This window comes from Apteryx mantelli, chromosome 11 (genome assembly GCF_036417845.1).
Source record: "Apteryx mantelli isolate bAptMan1 chromosome 11, bAptMan1.hap1, whole genome shotgun sequence".
Lineage (NCBI taxonomy): Eukaryota > Metazoa > Chordata > Aves > Apterygiformes > Apterygidae > Apteryx > Apteryx mantelli.
The window spans coordinates 20,472,387-20,490,694 of record NC_089988.1 but is presented as its reverse complement, the minus strand read 5'-3'; positions in this window follow the sequence as shown (position 1 = coordinate 20,490,694).

Here is an 18,308-nt window from a genome sequence, read left to right as displayed (position 1 = left end):
GGCCTAGCAGGCACTGAGCCACAAGTGACCTCACAACCACAAACAGCAGCCATGCACCTAGCACTGGCCTAGCAGGCACTGAGCCACCACTGACCTCACAATTGAAAACAGCAGCCACGCACCTAGAACTGGCCTAGCAGGCACTGAGCCACAAGTGACCTCACAATTGAAAACAGCAGCCACGCACCTAGAACTGGCCTAGCAGGCACTGAGCCACCACTGACCTCACAACCACAAACAGCAGCCACGCACCTAGCACTGGCCTAGCAGGCACTGAACCACCACTGACCTCAAAACTGAAAACAGCAGCCACGCACCTAGAACTGGCCTAGCAGGCACTGAGCCACAAGTGACCTCACAATTGAAAACAGCAGCCACGCACCTAGCATTGGCCTAGCAGGCACTGAGCCACCACTGACCTCACAACCACAAACAGCAGCCACGCACCTAGCACTGGCCTAGCAGGCACTGAACCACCACTGACCTCAAAACTGAAAACAGCAGCCACGCACCTAGAACTGGCCTAGCAGGCACTGAGCCACCACTGACCTCACAATTGAAAACAGCAGCCACGCACCTAGCACTGGCCTAGCAGGCACTGAGCCACAAGTGACCTCACAATTGAAAACAGCAGCCACGCACCTAGCACTGGCCTAGCAGGCACTGAGCCACCACTGACCTCACAATTGAAAACAGCAGCCACGCACCTAGCACTGGCCTAGCAGGCACTGAGCCACCTCTGACCTCACAATTGAAAACAGCAGCCACGCACCTAGCACTGGCCTAGCAGGCACTGAGCCACCACTGACCTCACAACCACAAACAGCAGCCACGCACCTAGCACTGGCCTAGCAGGCACTGAGCCACCACTGACCTCACAACCACAAACAGCACCCATGCACCTAGCACTGGCCTAGCAGGCACTGAGCCACCACTGACCTCACAACTGAAAACAGCAGCCACGCACCTAGCACTGGCCTAGCAGGCACTGAGCCACAAGTGACCTCACAAACACAAACAGCAGCCACGCACCTAGCACTGGCCTAGCAGGCACTGAACCACCACTGACCTCAAAACTGAAAACAGCAGCCACGCACCTAGAACTGGCCTAGCAGGCACTGAGCCACAAGTGACCTCACAATTGAAAACAGCAGCCACGCACCTAGCATTGGCCTAGCAGGCACTGAGCCACCACTGACCTCACAACCACAAACAGCAGCCATGCACCTAGCACTGGCCTAGCAGGCACTGAGCCACAAGTGACCTCACAATTGAAAACAGCAGCCACGCACCTAGCACTGGCCTAGCAGGCACTGAGCCACCACTGACCTCACAATTGAAAACAGCAGCCACGCACCTAGCACTGGCCTAGCAGGCACTGAGCCACAAGTGACCTCAAAATTGAAAAAAGCAGCCACGCACCCAGCACTGGCCTAGCAGGCACTGAGCCACCACTGACCTCACAAACACAAACAGCAGCCACGCACCTAGCACTGGCCTAGCAGGCACTGAGCCACCACTGACCTCACAGTTGAAAACAGCAGCCACGCACCTAGCACTGGCCTAGCAGGCACTGAGCCACCACTGACCTCACAATTGAAAACAGCAGCCACGCACCTAGCACTGGCCTAGCAGGCACTGAGCCACAAGTGACCTCACAACCACAAACAGCACCCACGCACCTAGCACTGGCCTAGCAGGCACTGAGCCACAAGTGACCTCACAATTGAAAACAGCAGCCACGCACCTAGCACTGGCCTAGCAGGCACTGAGCCACAAGTGACCTCACAACCACAAACAGCACCCAAGCACCTAGCACTGGCCTAGCAGGCACTGAGCCACAAGTGACCTCACAACCACAAACAGCAGCCATGCACCTAGCACTGGCCTAGCAGGCACTGAGCCACCACTGACCTCACAATTGAAAACAGCAGCCACGCACCTAGCACTGGCCTAACAGGCACTGAGCCACAAGTGACCTCACAATTGAAAACAGCAGCCACGCACCTAGAACTGGCCTAGCAGGCACTGAGCCACAAGTGACCTCACAATTGAAAACAGCAGCCACGCACCTAGCACTGGCCTAGCAGGCACTGAGCCACCACTGACCTCACAATTGAAAACAGCAGCCACGCACCTAGCACTGGCCTAGCAGGCACTGAGCCACAAGTGACCTCACAATTGAAAACAGCAGCCACGCACCTAGCACTGGCCTAGCAGGCACTGAGCCACCACTGACCTCACAACTGAAAACAGCAGCCACGCACCTAGCACTGGCCTAGCAGGCACTGAGCCACCACTGACCTCACAACCACAAACAGCAGCCACGCACCTAGCACTGGCCTAGCAGGCACTGAACCACCACTGACCTCAAAACTGAAAACAGCAGCCACGCACCTAGAACTGGCCTAGCAGGCACTGAGCCACAAGTGACCTCACAATTGAAAACAGCAGCCACGCACCTAGCATTGGCCTAGCAGGCACTGAGCCACCACTGACCTCACAACCACAAACAGCAGCCATGCACCTAGCAGTGGCCTAGCAGGCACTGAGCCACAAGTGACCTCACAATTGAAAACAGCAGCCACGCACCTAGCACTGGCCTAGCAGGCACTGAGCCACCACTGACCTCACAACCACAAACAGCACCCACGCACCTAGCACTGGCCTAGCAGGCACTGAGCCACCACTGACCTCACAACTGAAAACAGCAGCCACGCACCTAGCACTGGCCTAGCAGGCACTGAGCCACCACTGACCTCACAAACACAAACAGCAGCCACGCACCTAGCACTGGCCTAGCAGGCACTGAGCCACCACTGACCTCGCAGTTGAAAACAGCAGCCACGCACCTAGCACTGGCCTAGCAGGCACTGAGCCACCACTGACCTCACAATTGAAAACAGCACCCACGCACCTAGCACTGGCCTAGCAGGCACTGAGCCACAAGTGACCTCACAATTGAAAACAGCAGCCACGCACCTAGCACTGGCCTAGCAGGCACTGAGCCACCACTGACCTCACATTTGAAAACAGCAGCCACGTACCTAGCACTGGCCTAGCAGGCACTGAGCCACAAGTGACCTCAGAGTTGAAAACAGCAGCCACGCACCTAGCACTGGCCTAACAGGCACTGAGCCACAAGTGACCTCACAATTGAAAACAGCAGCCACGCACCTAGCACTGGCCTAGCAGGCACTGAGCCACCACTGACCTCACAAACACAAACAGCAGCCACGCACCTAGCACTGGCCTAGCAGGCACTGAGCCACCACTGACCTCACAACTGAAAACAGCAGCCACGCACCTAGCACTGGCCTAGCAGGCACTGAGCCACCACTGACCTCACAATTGAAAACAGCAGCCACGCACCTAGCACTGGCCTAGCAGGCACTGAGCCACAAGTGACCTCACAATTGAAAACAGCAGCCACGCACCTAGCACTGGCCTAGCAGGCACTGAGCCACAAGTGACCTCACAATTGAAAACAGCAGCCACGCACCTAGCACTGGCCTAGCAGGCACTGAGCCACAAGGGACCTCACAACCACAAACAGCAGCCACGCACCTAGCACTGGCCTAGCAGGCACTGAGCCACCACTGACCTCACAACCACAAACAGCAGCCACGCACCTAGCACTGGCCTAGCAGGCACTGAGCCACCACTGTCCTCACAACCACAAACAGCAGCCACGCACCTAGCACTGGCCTAGCAGGCACTGAGCCACAAGTGACCTCACAATTGAAAACAGCACCCACGCACCTAGCACTGGCCTAGCAGGCACTGAGCCACAAGTGACCTCACAACCACAAACAGCACCCACGCACCTAGCACTGGCCTAGCAGGCACTGAGCCACCACTGACCTCACAATTGAAAACAACAGCCACGCACCTAGCACTGGCCTAGCAGGCACTGAGCCACCACTGACCTCACAATTGAAAACAGCAGCCACGCACCCAGCACTGGCCTAGCAGGCACTGAGCCACCACTGACCTCACAATTGAAAACAGCAGCCACGCACCTAGCACTGGCCTAGCAGGCACTGAGCCACAAGTGACCTAACAATTGAAAAAAGCAGCCACGCACCCAGCACTGGCCTAGCAGGCACTGAGCCACCACTGACCTCACAAACACAAACAGCAGCCACGCACCTAGCACTGGCCTAGCAGGCACTGAGCCACCACTGACCTCACAGTTGAAAACAGCAGCCACGCACCTAGCACTGGCCTAGCAGGCACTGAGCCACCACTGACCTCACAATTGAAAACAGCAGCCACGCACCTAGCACTGGCCTAGCAGGCACTGAGCCACAAGTGACCTCACAACCACAAACAGCACCCACGCACCTAGCACTGGCCTAGCAGGCACTGAGCCACAAGTGACCTCACAATTGAAAACAGCAGCCACGCACCTAGCACTGGCCTAGCAGGCACTGAGCCACAAGTGACCTCACAACCACAAACAGCACCCACGCACCTAGCACTGGCCTAGCAGGCACTGAGCCACAAGTGACCTCACAACCACAAACAGCAGCCATGCACCTAGCACTGGCCTAGCAGGCACTGAGCCACCACTGACCTCACAATTGAAAACAGCAGCCACGCACCTAGAACTGGCCTAGCAGGCACTGAGCCACAAGTGACCTCACAATTGAAAACAGCAGCCACGCACCTAGAACTGGCCTAGCAGGCACTGAGCCACAAGTGACCTCTCAATTGAAAACAGCAGCCACGCACCTAGCACTGGCCTAGCAGGCACTGAGCCACCACTGACCTCACAATTGAAAACAGCAGCCACGCACCTAGCACTGGCCTAGCAGGCACTGAGCCACAAGTGACCTCACAATTGAAAACAGCAGCCACGCACCTAGCACTGGCCTAGCAGGCACTGAGCCACCACTGACCTCGCAGTTGAAAACAGCAGCCACGCACCTAGCACTGGCCTAGCAGGCACTGAGCCACCACTGACCTCACAATTGAAAACAGCACCCACGCACCTAGCACTGGCCTAGCAGGCACTGAGCCACAAGTGACCTCACAATTGAAAACAGTAGCCACGCACCTAGCACTGGCCTAGCAGGCACTGAGCCACCTCTGACCTCACATTTGAAAACAGCAGCCACGTACCTAGCACTGGCCTAGCAGGCACTGAGCCACAAGTGACCTCAGAGTTGAAAACAGCAGCCACGCACCTAGCACTGGCCTAACAGGCACTGAGCCACAAGTGACCTCACAATTGAAAACAGCAGCCACGCACCTAGCACTGGCCTAGCAGGCACTGAGCCACCACTGACCTCACAATTGAAAACAGCAGCCACGCACCTAGCACTGGCCTAGCAGGCACTGAGCCACCACTGACCTCACAACTGAAAACAGCAGCCACGCACCTAGCACTGGCCTAGGAGGCACTGAGCCACAAGTGACCTCACAATTGAAAACAGCAGCCACGCACCTAGCACTGGCCTAGCAGGCACTGAGCCACCACTGACCTCACAATTGAAAACAGCAGCCACGCACCTAGCACTGGCCTAGCAGGCACTGAGCCACCACTGACCTCACAACCACAAACAGCAGCCACGCACCTAGCACTGGCCTAGCAGGCACTGAGCCACCACTGACCTCACAACCACAAACAGCAGCCACGCACCTAGCACTGGCCTAGCAGGCACTGAGCCACCACTGTCCTCACAACCACAAACAGCAGCCACGCACCTAGCACTGGCCTAGCAGGCACTGAGCCACAAGTGACCTCACAATTGAAAACAGCACCCACGCACCTAGCACTGGCCTAGCAGGCACTGAGCCACAAGTGACCTCACAACCACAAACAGCACCCACGCACCTAGCACTGGCCTAGCAGGCACTGAGCCACCACTGACCTCACAATTGAAAACAACAGCCACGCACCTAGCACTGGCCTAGCAGGCACTGAGCCACCACTGACCTCACAATTGAAAACAGCAGCCACGCACCTAGCACTGGCCTAGCAGGCACTGAGCCACCACTGACCTCACAACTGAAAACAGCAGCCACGCACCTAGCACTGGCCTAGCAGGCACTGAGCCACAAGTGACCTAACAATTGAAAAAAGCAGCCACGCACCCAGCACTGGCCTAGCAGGCACTGAGCCACCACTGACCTCACAAACACAAACAGCAGCCACGCACCTAGCACTGGCCTAGCAGGCACTGAGCCACCACTGACCTCACAGTTGAAAACAGCAGCCACGCACCTAGCACTGGCCTAGCAGGCACTGAACCACCACTGACCTCACAATTGAAAACAGCAGCCACGCACCTAGCACTGGCCTAGCAGGCACTGAGCCACAAGTGACCTCACAACCACAAACAGCACCCACGCACCTAGCACTGGCCTAGCAGGCACTGAGCCACCACTGACCTCACAACCACAAACAGCAGCCATGCACCTAGCACTGGCCTAGCAGGCACTGAGCCACCACTGACCTCACAACCACAAACAGCAGCCACGCACCTAGCAGTGGCCTAGCAGGCACTGAGCCACAAGTGACCTCACAATTGAAAACAGCAGCCACGCACCTAGCACTGGCCTAGCAGGCACTGAGCCACAAGTGACCTCACAATTGAAAACAGCAGCCACGCACCTAGAACTGGCCTAGCAGGCACTGAGCCACAAGTGACCTCTCAATTGAAAACAGCAGCCACGCACCTAGAACTGGCCTAGCAGGCACTGAGCCACCACTGACCTCACAATTGAAAACAGCAGCCACGCACCTAGCACTGGCCTAGCAGGCACTGAGCCACAAGTGACCTCACAATTGAAAACAGCAGCCACGCACCTAGCACTGGCCTAGCAGGCACTGAGCCACCACTGACCTCACAATTGAAAACAGCAGCCACGCACCTAGCACTGGCCTAGCAGGCACTGAGCCACCACTGACCTCACAACCACAAACAGCAGCCACGCACCTAGCACTGGCCTAGCAGGCACTGAACCACCACTGACCTCACAATTGAAAACAGCAGCCACGCACCTAGAACTGGCCTAGCAGGCACTGAGCCACAAGTGACCTCACAATTGAAAACAGCAGCCACGCACCTAGCACTGGCCTAGCAGGCACTGAGCCACAAGTGACCTCACAATTGAAAACAGCAGCCACGCACCTAGCACTGGCCTAGCAGGCACTGAGCCACCACTGACCTCACAGTTGAAAACAGCAGCCACGCACCTAGCACTGGCCTAGCAGGCACTGAGCCACCACTGACCTCACAACCACAAACAGCAGCCACGCACCTAGCACTGGCCTAGCAGGCACTGAGCCACCACTGACCTCACAAACACAAACAGCAGCCACGCACCTAGCACTGGCCTAGCAGGCACTGAGCCACAAGTGACCTCGCAGTTGAAAACAGCAGCCACGCACCTAGCACTGGCCTAGCAGGCACTGAGCCACCACTGACCTCACAATTGAAAACAGCACCCACGCACCTAGCACTGGCCTAGCAGGCACTGAGCCACAAGTGACCTCACAATTGAAAACAGCAGCCACGCACCTAGCACTGGCCTAGCAGGCACTGAGCCACCACTGACCTCACAATTGAAAACAGCAGCCACGTACCTAGCACTGGCCTAGCAGGCACTGATCCACAAGGGACCTCAGAGTTGAAAACAGCAGCCACGCACCTAGCACTGGCCTAGCAGGCACTGAGCCACCACTGACCTCACAACTACAAACAGCAGCCATGCACCTAGCACTGGCCTAGCAGGCACTGAGGCACAAGTGACCTCGCAACCACAAACAGCACCCACGCACCTAACACTGGCCTAGCAGGCACTGAGCCACCACTGACCTCGCAATCGAAAACAGCACCCACGCACCTAGCACTGGCCTAGCAGGCACTGAGCCACCACTGACCTCACAACTGAAAACAGCAGCCACGCACCTAGCACTGGCCTAGCAGGCACTGAGCCACCACTGACCTCACAATTGAAAACAGCACCCACGCACCTAGCACTGGCCTAGCAGGCACTGAGCCACAAGTGACCTCACAACCACAAACAGCAACCACGCACCTAGCACTGGCCTAGCAGGCACTGAGCCACAAGTGACCTCACAACCACAAACAGCAGCCATGCACCTAGCACTGGACTAGCAGGCACTGAGCCACCACTGACCTCACAATTGAAAACAGCAGCCACGCACCTAGCACTGGCCTAGGAGGCACTGAGCCACAAGTGACCTCACAATTGAAAACAGCAGCCACGCACCTAGCACTGGCCTAGCAGGCACTGAGCCACAAGTGACCTCACAATTGAAAACAGCAGCCACGCACCTAGCACTGGCCTAGCAGGCACTGAGCCACAAGGGACCTCACAACCACAAACAGCAGCCACGCACCTAGCACTGGCCTAGCAGGCACTGAGCCACCACTGACCTCACAACCACAAACAGCAGCCACGCACCTAGCACTGGCCTAGCAGGCACTGAGCCACCACTGTCCTCACAACCACAAACAGCAGCCACGCACCTAGCACTGGCCTAGCAGGCACTGAGCCACAAGTGACCTCACAATTGAAAACAGCACCCACGCACCTAGCACTGGCCTAGCAGGCACTGAGCCACAAGTGACCTCACAACCACAAACAGCACCCACGCACCTAGCACTGGCCTAGCAGGCACTGAGCCACCACTGACCTCACAATTGAAAACAACAGCCACGCACCTAGCACTGGCCTAGCAGGCACTGAGCCACCACTGACCTCACAATTGAAAACAGCAGCCACGCACCCAGCACTGGCCTAGCAGGCACTGAGCCACCACTGACCTCACAATTGAAAACAGCAGCCACGCACCTAGCACTGGCCTAGCAGGCACTGAGCCACAAGTGACCTAACAATTGAAAAAAGCAGCCACGCACCCAGCACTGGCCTAGCAGGCACTGAGCCACCACTGACCTCACAACCACCAACAGCAGCCACGCACCTAGCACTGGCCTAGCAGGCACTGAGCCACCACTGACCTCACAGTTGAAAACAGCAGCCACGCACCTAGCACTGGCCTAGCAGGCACTGAGCCACCACTGACCTCACAATTGAAAACAGCAGCCACGCACCTAGCACTGGCCTAGCAGGCACTGAGCCACAAGTGACCTCACAACCACAAACAGCACCCACGCACCTAGCACTGGCCTAGCAGGCACTGAGCCACCACTGACCTCACAACCACAAACAGCAGCCATGCACCTAGCACTGGCCTAGCAGGCACTGAGCCACCACTGACCTCACAACCACAAACAGCAGCCACGCACCTAGCAGTGGCCTAGCAGGCACTGAGCCACAAGTGACCTCACAATTGAAAACAGCAGCCACGCACCTAGCACTGGCCTAGCAGGCACTGAGCCACAAGTGACCTCACAATTGAAAACAGCAGCCACGCACCTAGAACTGGCCTAGCAGGCACTGAGCCACAAGTGACCTCTCAATTGAAAACAGCAGCCACGCACCTAGCACTGGCCTAGCAGGCACTGAGCCACCACTGACCTCACAATTGAAAACAGCAGCCACGCACCTAGCACTGGCCTAGCAGGCACTGAGCCACCACTGACCTCACAATTGAAAACAGCAGCCACGCACCTAGCACTGGCCTAGCAGGCACTGAGCCACCACTGACCTCACAATTGAAAACAGCAGCCACGCACCTAGCACTGGCCTAGCAGGCACTGAGCCACCACTGACCTCACAACCACAAACAGCAGCCACGCACCTAGCACTGGCCTAGCAGGCACTGAACCACCACTGACCTCACAATTGAAAACAGCAGCCACGCACCTAGAACTGGCCTAGCAGGCACTGAGCCACAAGTGACCTCACAATTGAAAACAGCAGCCACGCACCTAGCATTGGCCTAGCAGGCACTGAGCCACCACTGACCTCACAACCACAAACAGCAGCCACGCACCTAGCAGTGGCCTAGCAGGCACTGAGCCACAAGTGACCTCACAATTGAAAACAGCAGCCACGCACCTAGCACTGGCCTAGCAGGCACTGAGCCACCACTGACCTCACAGTTGAAAACAGCAGCCACGCACCTAGCACTGGCCTAGCAGGCACTGAGCCACCACTGACCTCACAACTGAAAACAGCAGCCACGCACCTAGCACTGGCCTAGCAGGCACTGAGCCACCACTGACCTCACAAACACAAACAGCAGCCACGCACCTAGCACTGGCCTAGCAGGCACTGAGCCACAAGTGACCTCGCAGTTGAAAACAGCAGCCACGCACCTAGCACTGGCCTAGCAGGCACTGAGCCACCACTGACCTCACAATTGAAAACAGCACCCACGCACCTAGCACTGGCCTAGCAGGCACTGAGCCACAAGTGACCTCACAATTGAAAACAGCAGCCACGCACCTAGCACTGGCCTAGCAGGCACTGAGCCACCACTGACCTCACATTTGAAAACAGCAGCCACGTACCTAGCACTGGCCTAGCAGGCACTGATCCACAAGGGACCTCAGAGTTGAAAACAGCAGCCACACACCTAGCACTGGCCTAACAGGCACTGAGCCACAAGTGACCTCACAATTGAAAACAGCAGCCACGCACCTAGCACTGGCCTAGCAGGCACTGAGCCACCACTGACCTCACAATTGAAAACAGCAGCCACGCACCTAGCACTGGCCTAGCAGGCACTGAGCCACCACTGACCTCACAACTGAAAACAGCAGCCACGCACCTAGCACTGGCCTAGCAGGCACTGAGCCACCACTGACCTCACAATTGAAAACAGCAGCCACGCACCTAGCACTGGCCTAGCAGGCACTGAGCCACAAGTGACCTCACAACCACAAACAGCAACCACGCACCTAGCACTGGCCTAGCAGGCACTGAGCCACAAGTGACCTCACAACCACAAACAGCAGCCATGCACCTAGCACTGGACTAGCAGGCACTGAGCCACCACTGACCTCACAATTGAAAACAGCAGCCACGCACCTAGCACTGGCCTAGGAGGCACTGAGCCACAAGTGACCTCACAATTGAAAACAGCAGCCACGCACCTAGCACTGGCCTAGCAGGCACTGAGCCACAAGTGACCTCACAATTGAAAACAGCAGCCACGCACCTAGCACTGGCCTAGCAGGCACTGAGCCACAAGGGACCTCACAACCACAAACAGCAGCCACGCACCTAGCACTGGCCTAGCAGGCACTGAGCCACCACTGACCTCACAACCACAAACAGCAGCCACGCACCTAGCACTGGCCTAGCAGGCACTGAGCCACCACTGTCCTCACAACCACAAACAGCAGCCACGCACCTAGCACTGGCCTAGCAGGCACTGAGCCACAAGTGACCTCACAATTGAAAACAGCACCCACGCACCTAGCACTGGCCTAGCAGGCACTGAGCCACAAGTGACCTCACAACCACAAACAGCACCCACGCACCTAGCACTGGCCTAGCAGGCACTGAGCCACCACTGACCTCACAATTGAAAACAACAGCCACGCACCTAGCACTGGCCTAGCAGGCACTGAGCCACCACTGACCTCACAATTGAAAACAGCAGCCACGCACCCAGCACTGGCCTAGCAGGCACTGAGCCACCACTGACCTCACAATTGAAAACAGCAGCCACGCACCTAGCACTGGCCTAGCAGGCACTGAGCCACAAGTGACCTCGCAACCACAAACAGCAGCCATGCACCTAGCACTGGCCTAGCAGGCACTGAGCCACCACTGACCTCACAACCACAAACAGCACCCACGCACCTAGCACTGGCCTAGCAGGCACTGAGCCACCACTGACCTCACAATTGAAAACAGCAGCCACGCACCTAGCACTGGCCTAGGAGGCACTGAGCCACAAGTGACCTCACAATTGAAAACAGCAGCCACGCACCTAGCACTGGCCTAGCAGGCACTGAGCCACAAGTGACCTCACAATTGAAAACAGCAGCCACGCACCTAGCACTGGCCTAGCAGGCACTGAGCCACCACTGACCTCGCAACCACAAACAGCAGCCACGCACCTAGCACTGGCCTAGCAGGCACTGAGCCACAAGTGACCTCACAATTGAAAACAGCACCCACGCACCTAGCACTGGCCTAGCAGGCACTGAGCCACAAGTGACCTCGCAACCACAAACAGCACCCACGCACCTAGCACTGGCCTAGCAGGCACTGAGCCACCACTGACCTCACAGTTGAAAACAGCAGCCACGCACCTAGCACTGGCCTAGCAGGCACTGAGCCACAAGTGACCTCACAATTGAAAACAGCACCCACGCACCTAGCACTGGCCTAGCAGGCACTGAGCCACAAGTGACCTCACAATTGAAAACAGCACCCACGCACCTAGCACTGGCCTAGCAGGCACTGAGCCACCACTGACCTCACAGCTGAAAACAGCAGCCACGCACCTAGCACTGGCCTAGCAGGCACTGAGCCACCACTGACCTCACAATTGAAAACAGCAGCCACGCACCTAGCACTGGCCTAGCAGGCACTGAGCCACAAGTGACCTCACAACCACAAACAGCACCCACGCACCTAGCACTGGCCTAGCAGGCACTGAGCCACCTCTGACCTCACAATTGAAAACAGCAGCCACGCACCTAGCACTGGCCTAGCAGGCACTGAGCCACAAGTGACCTCACAACCACAAACAGCACCCACGCACCTAGCACTGGCCTAGCAGGCACTGAGCCACAAGTGACCTCACAACCACAAACAGCAGCCATGCACCTAGCACTGGCCTAGCAGGCACTGAGCCACCACTGACCTCACAATTGAAAACAGCAGCCACGCACCTAGAACTGGCCTAGCAGGCACTGAGCCACAAGTGACCTCACAATTGAAAACAGCAGCCACGCACCTAGAACTGGCCTAGCAGGCACTGAGCCACAAGTGACCTCACAATTGAAAACAGCAGCCACGCACCTAGCACTGGCCTAGCAGGCACTGAGCCACCACTGACCTCACAATTGAAAACAGCAGCCACGCACCTAGCACTGGCCTAGCAGGCACTGAGCCACAAGTGACCTCACAATTGAAAACAGCAGCCACGCACCTAGCACTGGCCTAGCAGGCACTGAGCCACCACTGACCTCACAACTGAAAACAGCAGCCACGCACCTAGCACTGGCCTAGCAGGCACTGAGCCACCACTGACCTCACAACCACAAACAGCAGCCACGCACCTAGCACTGGCCTAGCAGGCACTGAACCACCACTGACCTCAAAACTGAAAACAGCAGCCACGCACCTAGAACTGGCCTAGCAGGCACTGAGCCACAAGTGACCTCACAATTGAAAACAGCAGCCACGCACCTAGCATTGGCCTAGCAGGCACTGAGCCACCACTGACCTCACAACCACAAACAGCAGCCACGCACCTAGCAGTGGCCTAGCAGGCACTGAGCCACAAGTGACCTCACAATTGAAAACAGCAGCCACGCACCTAGCACTGGCCTAGCAGGCACTGAGCCACCACTGACCTCACAAACACAAACAGCAGCAACGCACCTAGCACTGGCCTAGCAGGCACTGAGCCACCACTGACCTCGCAGTTGAAAACAGCAGCCACGCACCTAGCACTGGCCTAGCAGGCACTGAGCCACCACTGACCTCACAATTGAAAACAGCACCCACGCACCTAGCACTGGCCTAGCAGGCACTGAGCCACAAGTGACCTCACAATTGAAAACAGCAGCCACGCACCTAGCACTGGCCTAGCAGGCACTGAGCCACCACTGACCTCACATTTGAAAACAGCAGCCACGTACCTAGCACTGGCCTAGCAGGCACTGAGCCACAAGTGACCTCAGAGTTGAAAACAGCAGCCACGCACCTAGCACTGGCCTAACAGGCACTGAGCCACAAGTGACCTCACAATTGAAAACAGCAGCCACGCACCTAGCACTGGCCTAGCAGGCACTGAGCCACCACTGACCTCGCAACCACAAACAGCAGCCACGCACCTAGCACTGGCCTAGCAGGCACTGAGCCACAAGTGACCTCACAATTGAAAACAGCACCCACGCACCTAGCACTGGCCTAGCAGGCACTGAGCCACAAGTGACCTCGCAACCACAAACAGCACCCACGCACCTAGCACTGGCCTAGCAGGCACTGAGCCACCACTGACCTCACAGTTGAAAACAGCAGCCACGCACCTAGCACTGGCCTAGCAGGCACTGAGCCACAAGTGACCTCACAATTGAAAACAGCACCCACGCACCTAGCACTGGCCTAGCAGGCACTGAGCCACAAGTGACCTCACAATTGAAAACAGCAGCCACGCACCTAGCACTGGCCTAGCAGGCACTGAGCCACCACTGACCTCACAGCTGAAAACAGCAGCCACGCACCTAGCACTGGCCTAGCAGGCACTGAGCCACCACTGACCTCACAATTGAAAACAGCAGCCACGCACCTAGCACTGGCCTAGCAGGCACTGAGCCACAAGTGACCTCACAACCACAAACAGCACCCACGCACCTAGCACTGGCCTAGCAGGCACTGAGCCACAAGTGACCTCACAACCACAAACAGCAGCCATGCACCTAGCACTGGCCTAGCAGGCACTGAGCCACCACTGACCTCACAATTGAAAACAGCAGCCACGCACCTAGAACTGGCCTAGCAGGCACTGAGCCACAAGTGACCTCACAATTGAAAACAGCAGCCACGCACCTAGAACTGGCCTAGCAGGCACTGAGCCACCACTGACCTCACAACCACAAACAGCAGCCACGCACCTAGCACTGGCCTAGCAGGCACTGAACCACCACTGACCTCAAAACTGAAAACAGCAGCCACGCACCTAGAACTGGCCTAGCAGGCACTGAGCCACAAGTGACCTCACAATTGAAAACAGCAGCCACGCACCTAGCATTGGCCTAGCAGGCACTGAGCCACCACTGACCTCACAACCACAAACAGCAGCCACGCACCTAGCAGTGGCCTAGCAGGCACTGAGCCACAAGTGACCTCACAATTGAAAACAGCAGCCACGCACCTAGCACTGGCCTAGCAGGCACTGAGCCACCACTGACCTCACAAACACAAACAGCAGCAACGCACCTAGCACTGGCCTAGCAGGCACTGAGCCACCACTGACCTCGCAGTTGAAAACAGCAGCCACGCACCTAGCACTGGCCTAGCAGGCACTGAGCCACCACTGACCTCACAATTGAAAACAGCACCCACGCACCTAGCACTGGCCTAGCAGGCACTGAGCCACAAGTGACCTCACAATTGAAAACAGCAGCCACGCACCTAGCACTGGCCTAGCAGGCACTGAGCCACCACTGACCTCACATTTGAAAACAGCAGCCACGTACCTAGCACTGGCCTAGCAGGCACTGAGCCACAAGTGACCTCAGAGTTGAAAACAGCAGCCACGCACCTAGCACTGGCCTAACAGGCACTGAGCCACAAGTGACCTCACAATTGAAAACAGCAGCCACGCACCTAGCACTGGCCTAGCAGGCACTGAGCCACCACTGACCTCGCAACCACAAACAGCAGCCACGCACCTAGCACTGGCCTAGCAGGCACTGAGCCACAAGTGACCTCACAATTGAAAACAGCACCCACGCACCTAGCACTGGCCTAGCAGGCACTGAGCCACAAGTGACCTCGCAACCACAAACAGCACCCACGCACCTAGCACTGGCCTAGCAGGCACTGAGCCACCACTGACCTCACAGTTGAAAACAGCAGCCACGCACCTAGCACTGGCCTAGCAGGCACTGAGCCACAAGTGACCTCACAATTGAAAACAGCACCCACGCACCTAGCACTGGCCTAGCAGGCACTGAGCCACAAGTGACCTCACAATTGAAAACAGCAGCCACGCACCTAGCACTGGCCTAGCAGGCACTGAGCCACCACTGACCTCACAGCTGAAAACAGCAGCCACGCACCTAGCACTGGCCTAGCAGGCACTGAGCCACCACTGACCTCACAATTGAAAACAGCAGCCACGCACCTAGCACTGGCCTAGCAGGCACTGAGCCACAAGTGACCTCACAACCACAAACAGCACCCACGCACCTAGCACTGGCCTAGCAGGCACTGAGCCACAAGTGACCTCACAATTGAAAACAGCAGCCACGCACCTAGCACTGGCCTAGCAGGCACTGAGCCACAAGTGACCTCACAACCACAAACAGCACCCACGCACCTAGCACTGGCCTAGCAGGCACTGAGCCACAAGTGACCTCACAACCACAAACAGCAGCCATGCACCTAGCACTGGCCTAGCAGGCACTGAGCCACCACTGACCTCACAATTGAAAACAGCAGCCACGCACCTAGAACTGGCCTAGCAGGCACTGAGCCACAAGTGACCTCACAATTGAAAACAGCAGCCACGCACCTAGAACTGGCCTAGCAGGCACTGAGCCACAAGTGACCTCACAATTGAAAACAGCAGCCACGCACCTAGCACTGGCCTAGCAGGCACTGAGCCACCACTGACCTCACAATTGAAAACAGCAGCCACGCACCTAGCACTGGCCTAGCAGGCACTGAGCCACAAGTGACCTCACAATTGAAAACAGCAGCCACGCACCTAGCACTGGCCTAGCAGGCACTGAGCCACCACTGACCTCACAACTGAAAACAGCAGCCACGCACCTAGCACTGGCCTAGCAGGCACTGAGCCACCACTGACCTCACAACCACAAACAGCAGCCACGCACCTAGCACTGGCCTAGCAGGCACTGAACCACCACTGACCTCAAAACTGAAAACAGCAGCCACGCACCTAGAACTGGCCTAGCAGGCACTGAGCCACAAGTGACCTCACAATTGAAAACAGCAGCCACGCACCTAGCATTGGCCTAGCAGGCACTGAGCCACCACTGACCTCACAACCACAAACAGCAGCCACGCACCTAGCAGTGGCCTAGCAGGCACTGAGCCACAAGTGACCTCACAATTGAAAACAGCAGCCACGCACCTAGCACTGGCCTAGCAGGCACTGAGCCACCACTGACCTCACAAACACAAACAGCAGCAACGCACCTAGCACTGGCCTAGCAGGCACTGAGCCACCACTGACCTCGCAGTTGAAAACAGCAGCCACGCACCTAGCACTGGCCTAGCAGGCACTGAGCCACCACTGACCTCACAATTGAAAACAGCACCCACGCACCTAGCACTGGCCTAGCAGGCACTGAGCCACAAGTGACCTCACAATTGAAAACAGCAGCCACGCACCTAGCACTGGCCTAGCAGGCACTGAGCCACCACTGACCTCACATTTGAAAACAGCAGCCACGTACCTAGCACTGGCCTAGCAGGCACTGAGCCACAAGTGACCTCAGAGTTGAAAACAGCAGCCACGCACCTAGCACTGGCCTAACAGGCACTGAGCCACAAGTGACCTCACAATTGAAAACAGCAGCCACGCACCTAGCACTGGCCTAGCAGGCACTGAGCCACCACTGACCTCACAAACACAAACAGCAGCCACGCACCTAGCACTGGCCTAGCAGGCACTGAGCCACCACTGACCTCACAACTGAAAACAGCAGCCACGCACCTAGCACTGGCCTAGCAGGCACTGAGCCACCACTGACCTCACAATTGAAAACAGCAGCCACGCACCTAGCACTGGCCTAGCAGGCACTGAGCCACAAGTGACCTCACAATTGAAAACAGCAGCCACGCACCTAGCACTGGCCTAGCAGGCACTGAGCCACAAGTGACCTCACAATTGAAAACAGCAGCCACGCACCTAGCACTGGCCTAGCAGGCACTGAGCCACAAGGGACCTCACAACCACAAACAGCACCCACGCACCTAGCACTGGCCTAGCAGGCACTGAGCCACCACTGACCTCACAACCACAAACAGCAGCCACGCACCTAGCACTGGCCTAGCAGGCACTGAGCCACCACTGTCCTCACAACCACAAACAGCAGCCACGCACCTAGCACTGGCCTAGCAGGCACTGAGCCACAAGTGACCTCACAATTGAAAACAGCACCCACGCACCTAGCACTGGCCTAGCAGGCACTGAGCCACAAGTGACCTCACAACCACAAACAGCACCCACGCACCTAGCACTGGCCTAGCAGGCACTGAGCCACCACTGACCTCACAATTGAAAACAGCAGCCACGCACCTAGCACTGGCCTAGCAGGCACTGAGCCACCACTGACCTCACAATTGAAAACAGCAGCCACGCACCTAGCACTGGCCTAGCAGGCACTGAGCCACAAGTGACCTCACAATTGAAAACAGCAGCCACGCACCTAGCACTGGCCTAGCAGGCACTGAGCCACCACTGACCTCACATTTGAAAA